The sequence below is a fragment of the Eriocheir sinensis genome, chromosome 32 (assembly GCF_024679095.1).
Source record: "Eriocheir sinensis breed Jianghai 21 chromosome 32, ASM2467909v1, whole genome shotgun sequence".
NCBI classification, from domain to species: Eukaryota; Metazoa; Arthropoda; class Malacostraca; order Decapoda; family Varunidae; genus Eriocheir; species Eriocheir sinensis.
Window position 1 is genome coordinate 12,926,173 of NC_066540.1, and position 9,832 is coordinate 12,936,004.

The window sequence follows — 9,832 nt, forward strand, 5'->3', positions numbered from 1 at the left end:
GGGTCTTACCTAAATGTGGGCAGCGTTGAGTTCTTAATCAGGAGTATTTTTCATGAAAAACCACACCGTGTGGCCAGGGGAAAAAATGGTAGTAAGAGGCTTTTGCATATAGGCGAGTGGGTTATTCTTTTTAACATTAAAAATGTCCTTTTTACAACGTTCCGTTGCATTTGGGGGATTAGGAATTTGGTTGAGTTGGTCTTCATACATCGACACTATCACTGAAAAAAAAAAACATTTTATAGAGGTTAGATACTTTTTTTTCCTGTATAGAGAATGTGGTGAATAATCCACGCAGGAGCTGCCAGGTGTAGGCCGCCTGGCTCCCTGTAGTCTCCTTATATCCCTGTGTTTTCCTGTGGGTCTCTTCCTTTTATTATGTATTAATGGAGGTGGTAATACTTTTTTTCACTGGTTATTTGAAAGTCAACGTTGCGGGAACCTGTTCTCCCGCACATGAAGCGCCACATCAACCACATCATCAGCTGTTCAGTGTTATGAATAAAATCTTATTTTTATTGAAGGAATGCAAATATTATTTGTTAAAAAGACATAATATTACAATAACAGCGATAACTATTCAACAACAAAGTTTAATTAATAATTGCATTCCTTCAATAAAATATGAGGCAATATGCATAATACTGAACAGTTATCTTATTGTATATGTTTGTATATATTGAATATGTTTGCATATATGTTTGGATATTGCATTTCTTCAATAAAAAAAAAAGACATGTAAATCAACTGAATACCTCATAAAGGGGAGATATTCATGAATGCCAGTGACTTGCATTATATCTCCTCATGTTTCCTGGTTCCATGTAATTACTGATTTAGTGGCAATTTTACATTATTCCAATTTTAGCTCCTGTTTTTCACCCAATTTTCATCTCTGAATGCGACGAATGACCTATAATAATATAATCTTTCTTAGCTCATTCTTTGCACTTTGCGTCAGTAGGACGGTCAGTGCATCACTACTGTTCTGTTTGGGCGTACGCTCGTCTGGGTTAATACATGTGAGTGCAGCGGTCGTTGACTCATTCGTACCGCCGTGTACTGCACCCGCCCCCGCCGTGAGCCAGCCCGCATGTGGCCCTCCGCCCCCCCTTCTTCCGCCATGCACCCCGGCCACGCGGGCCCGGTCGATGCCAGACGAATAATAATGTTGCTTACGAAAGCGGTGGCACCTGACGTCTTGATTATGGTGACGGTGGAGGCAGAAGTAGTTATGTCATAACAGTATTGGTAGTAGTTGTGTGGTGGTGGTAGTAATAGTAGTAGTAGTAGTGGTAGTAGTAGTAATAGTAGTAGCTATTGTAATTGTAGTAGTAATGATACTACTTCTACCAATGCTGCCATTACTACTACTACTACTACTACTACTACTACTACTACTACTACTACTGTTACTACTACTACTGCTATTGTTACTACTACTACTACTACTGCTACTACTACTATTACTACTACTACTATACTACTACTACTACTACTACTACTACCAGAGGCCATTTGGTGCCACCCACACCTATTTTGCAAAAGTGTCATTTTGCAAGCACCACCACCACCACCACCACTGCCACTAACACCACCTGGAGCTGAAGCGGACAACTGTTGCATCCTCCTCCTCGTCCTCCTCCTCCACCTCTTCCTCCTCCTCCACCTCTTCCTCCTCCTCCACATCGTCCTCCTCCTCTTCCTCAACAAAAAAACGTTAATGAAGCGTAAGGTCAACATGGGTCTCGTTCAGTAAGGCTTAGTCGGGATTTTTCTTTTTATTTCAAAGTTTCTCAGTTTTTACTTTCTCGACTTTCTGCTCCATTCAACCTTCGTGTGCTCCCGTTCCCGTGTGTGTGTGTGTGTGTGTGTGTGTGTGTGTGTGTGGGTGGGTGTGGGTGTGGCTGGGTGGGTGTGAGTATCTCTGCCTCTGTTACTTTCCTAATACACACACACACACACACACACACACACACACACACACACACACACACACACACACACACACACACACACACACACACACACACACACACACACACGTGACGATTCTGTACTTCCATTATACCAGAGAGAGAGAGAGAGAGAGAGAGAGAGAGAGAGAGAGAGAGAGAGAGAGAGAGAGAGAGAGAGAGAGAGAGAGAGAGAGAGAGAGATTACACCCCCAACGAAGCTTCAGGAGAAAAATAGACGTGTTCCCCCTCCCCACACCATCCCCCTCTGACTCAACCACTGCCGCCCTGAAAACATTTTGCCTGAGATCCGAGGCTGAAATATACAAATCTCATGCACTGTTTCATCATATCCTTTTATTCAAGCCACGAGGAATCGCTTTTTAACTTCCCTCGTTGTTTGTTGAAGGGTAAATATGTTGTGGTTATGTTTTCCTCTTTAATCTTGCAAACCTTTTTTCTCTATCGTTTTGTGTTAGTGGTTTTGTTATGTATTTCCTCGGTCACTGTTTTATGATACTTTTTCACCTAATTTTCCCCTCTCCTTCAACTCCTCCTCCTCCTCCTCCTCCTCCTCCTTCTCCTCCTCCATTAACATTTTCCCTTCCAGTGTTATTTTGCGTTGTTCGTGGCTCACAGGAGAACGGCATATATCGTGTTGTTGTTCTTGGTTGTCTTTGTCATGCATCCGTCCTTGTGTGCTGTATCTCTCAAGCACATCTCTTAGTTCTATGTGCGTGTGAAGGTATTACTCTGTTTCCTTAATTTGCCTTCTAGTGTTGCGTCATATGTAGGGTCGCTGCTATTGCTTTTCTCTATCTTGCATGTGTCTTTGTGTGCTGTATCTCTTAATGACTACAGAAGGACAAAACATGAGAAGAGGAAAACAGGAAAAAGAAATTGAACGTGAATGAAGTCGAGTTCAGGCGAGGAAGAATTAAAGGAGGAAGACGAGGAAGAGAGGAGGGGAAGAAGAGGAAAGATTGAAAGGTCTTGAGGGGAATATATCGCTTAGTTTGGTGTGTGCATTTGACGGTATTATTCATTTCTTCAATTTGTCTTTCTAGTGTTGCGATATTCTTGCGTCACAGGAGAACGTCAAATGTCATGTTGTTGTTATTGTTTTCTTTAGCATTTGTCCGTCTTCATGTGTGTGGAGGTATTATTTGTTACTTTAATTTGTAGTAGTAGTAGTAGTAGTAGTAGTAGTTGTTGTAGTCGTAGTAGTAGTAGTTGAAGAAGAAAATAGCATGGTAGCAGCAGGATAACAAACGTAGTAGCAGTAGTAGTAGTTGTAGTAGTAGTAGTAGTTGTAGTCGTAGTAGTAGTAGTTGTAGAAGAAAATAGCATGGTAGTAGGAGGATAACAAACGTAGTAGTAGTAGTAGTAGTAGTAGTAGTAGTAGTAGTAGTAGTAGTAGTAGTAGTAAGTTGTAATAATAGTAGACAATAACAGTAGTAGTAGTAGTGTTGTGTTATTTATGCTTTATAGAGTGTCGTAAGTCAAGTTGTTGTTGTTACTGTTTTTCTTGAGCATGCATTCGTCTTCGTGTGCAGAATCTCATGCATTGCCTTGTCTCCTTGGCCGCGCGTGTACCCCGGCGGCAGTATGTTCATCAGTCAGGCTGGGAACGAAGATTTGTTTTCGCGTTGGCTGCTGGTTCTTAATAAATGCTAAACCTAAGCAGGACAAAGATGGAAAGGGTGTGAAGATTGCACTATTTCATTCACACATTCATCATAATCCATTTTTTTTTTTTTTTTTTTTTTTTTTTTTTGCGGGTGGGATCCATCTTATATTTTTTTGTGTGTGCGTGTGTGTGTGTGTGATTGAGTGGTTTGTACTTTCTCCTCTCCCACCTTATATTTTACATCCGTTCCCCTCTCCCCCTTTCCTTTTCCTTTTTTTTCTTTTTTTTTTACTTCTCAGCTTTTTCGTTTGACTATCAATATTACCACTACCTACACTATCTCCTACTACTACTGCACTATTTTATGTTACTACTACTACTACTACTACTACTACTACTACTACTACGACGACGACGACGACTACGACTACGACTACGACTACTACTACTACTACTACTACTACTACTACTACTATTACTACTACTACTACTTTTGTTGCTGTTGTTGCTTATTACTCGTGTGCTAGAAGGAGGAGGAAGAGGAGGAGGAAATGTCGCAGCTGTGGCTTTTATCTTAGGTGATGCAGGTGTGGTGTGTGGGCGAGAACAGATGTTAGAGAGAGAGAGAGAGAGAGAGAGAGAGAGAGAGAGAGAGAGAGAGAAGTATAGATAAATGACACCCACTTCTATCAAATCCATCGCTATACATACATAGATACATACATACATAGGTACATACATACATACATACATACATACCGTACAAACCAAACACCACCACCATAGATTCAGATAAACCGTCACACTATTTCCCTAATCCCCGCTACCACCCACCACTGATATTTTCCTCACTTCAATCTTCATTCTCATCGCTTTCCCCTCCACCTGCACGCATCATATCAAGTGGGGCCGTTTTAAGAGTACCACAGCGCAGGAATGATATAACTGAAGCCCTTTCTTTCATTCATGCGAGGGAGATTTTGTAGTGGGGGCGAGATTGTACTGGGCGATTTACTACCACGAGCCGAGTTGTTGCAGGGGGCGAACTTGTAATGGGAGAAATTTTACTGGGCGATTTACCACGAGCCGAGTTGTTGCAGGGGGCGAACTTGTAATGGGAGAAATTTTACTGGGCGCTTTACCACGAGCCGAGTTGTTGCAGGGGGCGAACTTGTAATGGGAGAAAATATTAATCTTACTGGGCGATTTAGTAGTAAGTTGGTTTGGGGAGTTTTTATTGGGGGGATTTTACCAGTACCCTTTGTGTCGGAGTCTTTTTTTATTTATTTATTTATTTATTTATTTATTTATTTTTTTTTACATCTTAGCCTATAGCTCCGGTAGGCATTTTTCAGGGGCCTAGCTGGTGGTCTGCCCAAGCCCGTCATGGCGCAGGCAATTTTTATAGTGGTGCCATTACCCTTTATTTTCCTAAGTTCCTCTCTCCTACCCTTTATTTTACTCCCGTTCCTCTTTTCCATTCTTTGTTATCCTTCTGTTCTACTCTTATGCCCTTTATTTTCCTTCCGTTCCTCTCTCCTACCCTTTATTTTACCCCCGTTCCTCTTTTCCATTCTTTGTTATCCTTCTGTTATACTCTTATGCCCTTTATTTTCCTTCCGTTCCTCTCTCGTACCCTTTATTTTACTCCCGTTCCTCTTTTCCATTCTTTGTTATCCTTCTGTTATACTCTTATGCCCTTTATTTTCCTTCCGTTCCTCTCCTAACCTTTACCTTCTTTCCGTTCCCCTCTTTTAACCTTTATCTTCCTTTCACTCTCCTTTCCTAACCTTTACCTTTCATCCGTTCCCTTCCTCCACCCTTTAGTATCCCCCCACTCCCCTCTCCCACCCTCCCACCTTCCATTCCCCTCGCCTTCCTCTTGTATGCCGCCTCCTCTTCCTCTTCCTCCTTCCCCTGTGTTCCCTTTACCTGGTCTGTCTTGGCACTTGTTAGGTGGCCGGAGGGTAACCACTGGGGTGACTGGGTGAGCGGCTGACTGGATATTAACGGCACTGTGATTGGTTTGGCTTCCGAGAGGTTATATTGGGCGATGTGGACTAATTTCATGGCTTCCACCTTCACACGTAGACCTATGAATATTAGTGGCGGCAATTATGTGCGTGTGGGGGGTGGGGGAGGGGAGGGGGAGGGGTGTGTGTGGGGGAGGGGTTGTACTATGTGTGTGTGTGTGTGTGTGTGTGTGTGTGTGTGTGTGTAGGTTGTACGATTCATTTGTTTAGGTTTGCGTAAGCTTGTATATGAATGTAAATGAATCTTGTAATGTTCTTTGTTCTTTCTTTACTTTCATCTTTCTTTCTGTTTATCTATCTATCAATCACTATCTATCTACCTATTTATCTATCCCAGCTTGTATCTATGATTTTCTAGGTATATATCCATTTGTTTGCTCTTTTCTTCACCATTATGTTGTCAACCGTAAGAGGAAGGAAGCTCACCAAAAATAATGCAATACGTACAAGGTGACAAGGCCTAGCGCAGGAAAACACGACTCCCAGACACTGCCACTCACCCCACCAACACCCACCCACATGACCGAGCGTATAGGAAAGGAACAAGAACCACGACCAGCGTCTGAAATAAAAAACGCCCCAGTCCATCACACAAGTCATAATAGCCAATCACACGCCCCATAGCAGCCCGCCGCCAGCCAGACAGCCACCGCTTCACACACATAGGAAATCATTGCAACATTTAGATCATTCAGACGACGGAAATTACTGCTTTGGTGGCGCTGCGGTGGAGTAGTATGGAACAGTGTGACATTGGAACCCTGAACACGTCGATCATTGGGTGTATGAACTATATGGAGGGTTAATGTGAGCTGTTCTGTAATGTTAGGGGAAGGAAACACGAAATGACAGGAGGTAGGGCTGGAGAGGGCAGAGAACCTTGCCAGATTATCGTACTTAGAGCATAGTATTTACCGGTTTCTGACGCATATTTATTGCCAAGAAACATCAGGAATTAACTATTTTAACGATAAATATAAATGAATCTAGTTATTGGGGTCCAGGAGACAGTTTTTGGGTCGGAAGTTGGTAATTATAAGAGGCTGAGCCCGGCAATCTGGCAACGGGGCAGAGTTAAAAGATGCTTAGATTTTTGTTGGGAGTGACGGGGATGGCCATGGCTTGGAATGAGGATATAAAAGCCCATTAAAAGGGACATCCCAGGCTAGACGATTCGCGGATAAACTGCTTTGGGAACTGTGAAAGGACATTGGAACCTTTGAACAAGTCTATAATTGATGGACCTATAATTAATCAGTGAGTTGTTATATGCAAACTAATATAGGGAGGGGGGTTCAGGGAAATCCAGGTATAAATATAGCTCTTCTACCTGAAATACTATGTTGTAATGCCTGGAGACCGTATATAGTACTCAGGAAAAGACAGACTTAGAGTTAGAGCAGAATTCAAGATGGTAAGAATTTTGTTGGGAATGAATAGAAGGGACAAGGTTGAAAATGAGTATAATTGAGAGACAGTTCAAGTTAGTCGGTTCGGAGATGAAGTGAAGAAGCCGAGATTGAGATGGTTTGGACACATGCGGAGGAGAGAAGCTTCGGGTATATCGGGCTAAGAATTTTGTTAGGAGTGAATAGAATGGATAGGGTTGAAAATGAGTATAATTGAGGGACACTTCAGGTGAGTCGGTTCGGAGATGAAGTGAAGAAGCCGAGACTGAGATGGTTTGGACTCACGCGGAGGAGGGAAGCTGCGAGTATATCGGGCTAAGAATTTTGTTAGGAATGAATAGAATGGATAGGGTTGAAAATGAGTATAATTGAGAGACAGTTCAAGTTAGTCGGTTCGGAGATGAAGTGAAGAAGCCGAGACTGAGACGGTTTGGACACACGCGGAGGAGGGAAGCTGCGGGTATATAAGGAGAAGGCTTTTGGTGATGGAGCTGTCGGCAAGAGGAAGAGGGGAAGGTCAGAAAGATGGTTTATGGATGAGTGGGAGGGAGCGTGTGGGCGGTTGGCTTGGCAGGGAGGACGGTGAGGCTTGACGTTCAGAGGAGAGGAAGAGATGGAAATGAATGATGGAAATGAATGAATGTGCCGAACTCGAAAAAGGGAACAACCGGAGGAAAAGAAATGGACGATTCGCAACGTGTTCGAATATTCATGTAGATACTATAGACATTTTTTTCTGCACAGTCATGTTGAACTATTCTTTTGCAATTGAACACGTTGGGTTGTACGTATGCCTTAAATCACTTGGCTATTGAGAAGTAGGGTTATGTAATCTGAAACTAGCCTTCCTTTGACGTATGAGAAGCTCGGTGTGGACAATTGACCCCTTGATTGCGGGCTTCCTATACAAGAAGATATCACCAAGCTACAGGAGTGGAACAAAAAGTGACTGCTATAATTCAATGAAGATAAATGTAAAGTCATGCACCTTGGGAGGGGAAATCCAGCATACCAATATCACATGGGAAACACTCCACTATCCACCACAGAGGCAGAGAAAGACCTGGGACTATAATGTTACCAGGCTACCGGTAAAGGACAAATCCGTACCAATCGCAGCGGACAGGTTAATAGACAACATTGAGACTTGTGAATATTTGGTTATGTCGTTTTTCGGGGTTTGAAAAAGTGGTTCAAGAGTATCCGTCAAGCTTCATTTTTTGCATGTGTCTGTATATCCAGTATTTCAGGTAGACGAGCTTTATTTGTACCTGGATTTACCTGAACAGCCCTCCCCCCTCACCCACCCCTACACACACACACACACACACACACACACACACACACACACACACACACACACACACACACACACACACACACACACACACACACACACAAAACACACATACAAACACACACACCCACCTTTACAAATCTGATATCTTTCATCACCGCCAAATATGTGCCTGAACTCTAGGACAATCTATTCTTTTTTTTTCTTTTTTTTTTCTTTTTGTTATATTAGAGTTTTTCGATCAAATTATTTTCAGATTCACTTTTAGTCCTTTTTTCCCCTCGCATTTTCTCTTTATTTTCTTTTTTTTCTTTTCCATATCCCAAACCTTTCCTTTTCCATTCCATTTTTTCTCCTCCCTCCTTTTTCCTCCTTTGTTTCCGTACATTCTCTACTTCCTCCCTTCCCGCCTCTCCTTCCATCTCCCTTTCCTCCCTTTTTTCATCTTCTTCCTCTTTCCATCAATGCTGCACCACCCTCGCTCCCTTTCTCCCTGTCTACATTTCCTACTACTTTCTCGCCTTCCCTTTCATCTTTCCTTCTTTCTCTTCCTTCCCTATATCATTTTTTCCCTTGCTCCTTTGGGTATTTCCTCTTTCATGTCTACCTCTTATCCTCCCTCTCTCCCTCGCCCCCTCTCATCCTCCCTCTCTCCCTCGCCCCCTCTCATCCTCCCTCTCTCCCTCTCCCCCTCTCATCCTCCCTCTCTCCCTCGCCCCCTCTCATCCTCCCTCTCCCTCGCCCCCTCTCATCCTCCCTCTCTCCCTCGCCCCCTCTCATCCTCCCTCTCTCCCTCGCCCCCTCTCATCCTCCCTCTCTCCCTCGCCCCCTCTCATCCTCCCTCTCTCCCTCGCCCCCTCTCATCCTCCCTCTCTCCCTCGCCCCCTCTCATCCTCCCTCTCTCCCTCGCCCCTCTCATCCTCCCTCTCTCCCTCGCCCCTCTCATCCTCCCTCTCTCCCTCGCCCCTCTCATCCTCCCTCTCTCCCTCCTTCCCTCTCATCCCTTTCCGTTTTCTTTTTCCCTCCTTTTTCTCCTTCTCCTTCTCTACATCTTTCATTACCTCCCTCTCCTTCCTCTCTCCCTCCCTGCTCCTTACCCTCCCTATTCAGTCCCTTCATCCTTCCATTCATGCCTCTCCTTTCTCTACCTTCCCTGTATTCCTTTTTCCCTTATTCCTGACTCCCCCTTTCACTGCTCCCTTTACATGCTTCTCCTCTACCTGTCAGCCTCCCTCTCTCCCTCTTTCCCTCCCTCGGCCTCTTCACAGTCGACCCGCGCCATGACTGAGCAAGAGGCGTCCGTTGCATTGCCTGTGGCGGGATGAGCTCGATTTGTATTCAGCGGGCGGTGACGCGAGGAGAGAAGAGTCATGTTTCCCTAATTACTGCCCTTATGCATTATGCCCCCCCGCCCTCCCCCCCCCTCCTCCTCCTCTTGCTCCTCTTCCTAGGTCTTTTCTGTATCTTTATTCGTCTCCTCCTCCTCCTCTTCTCCTCGTATTCTATTT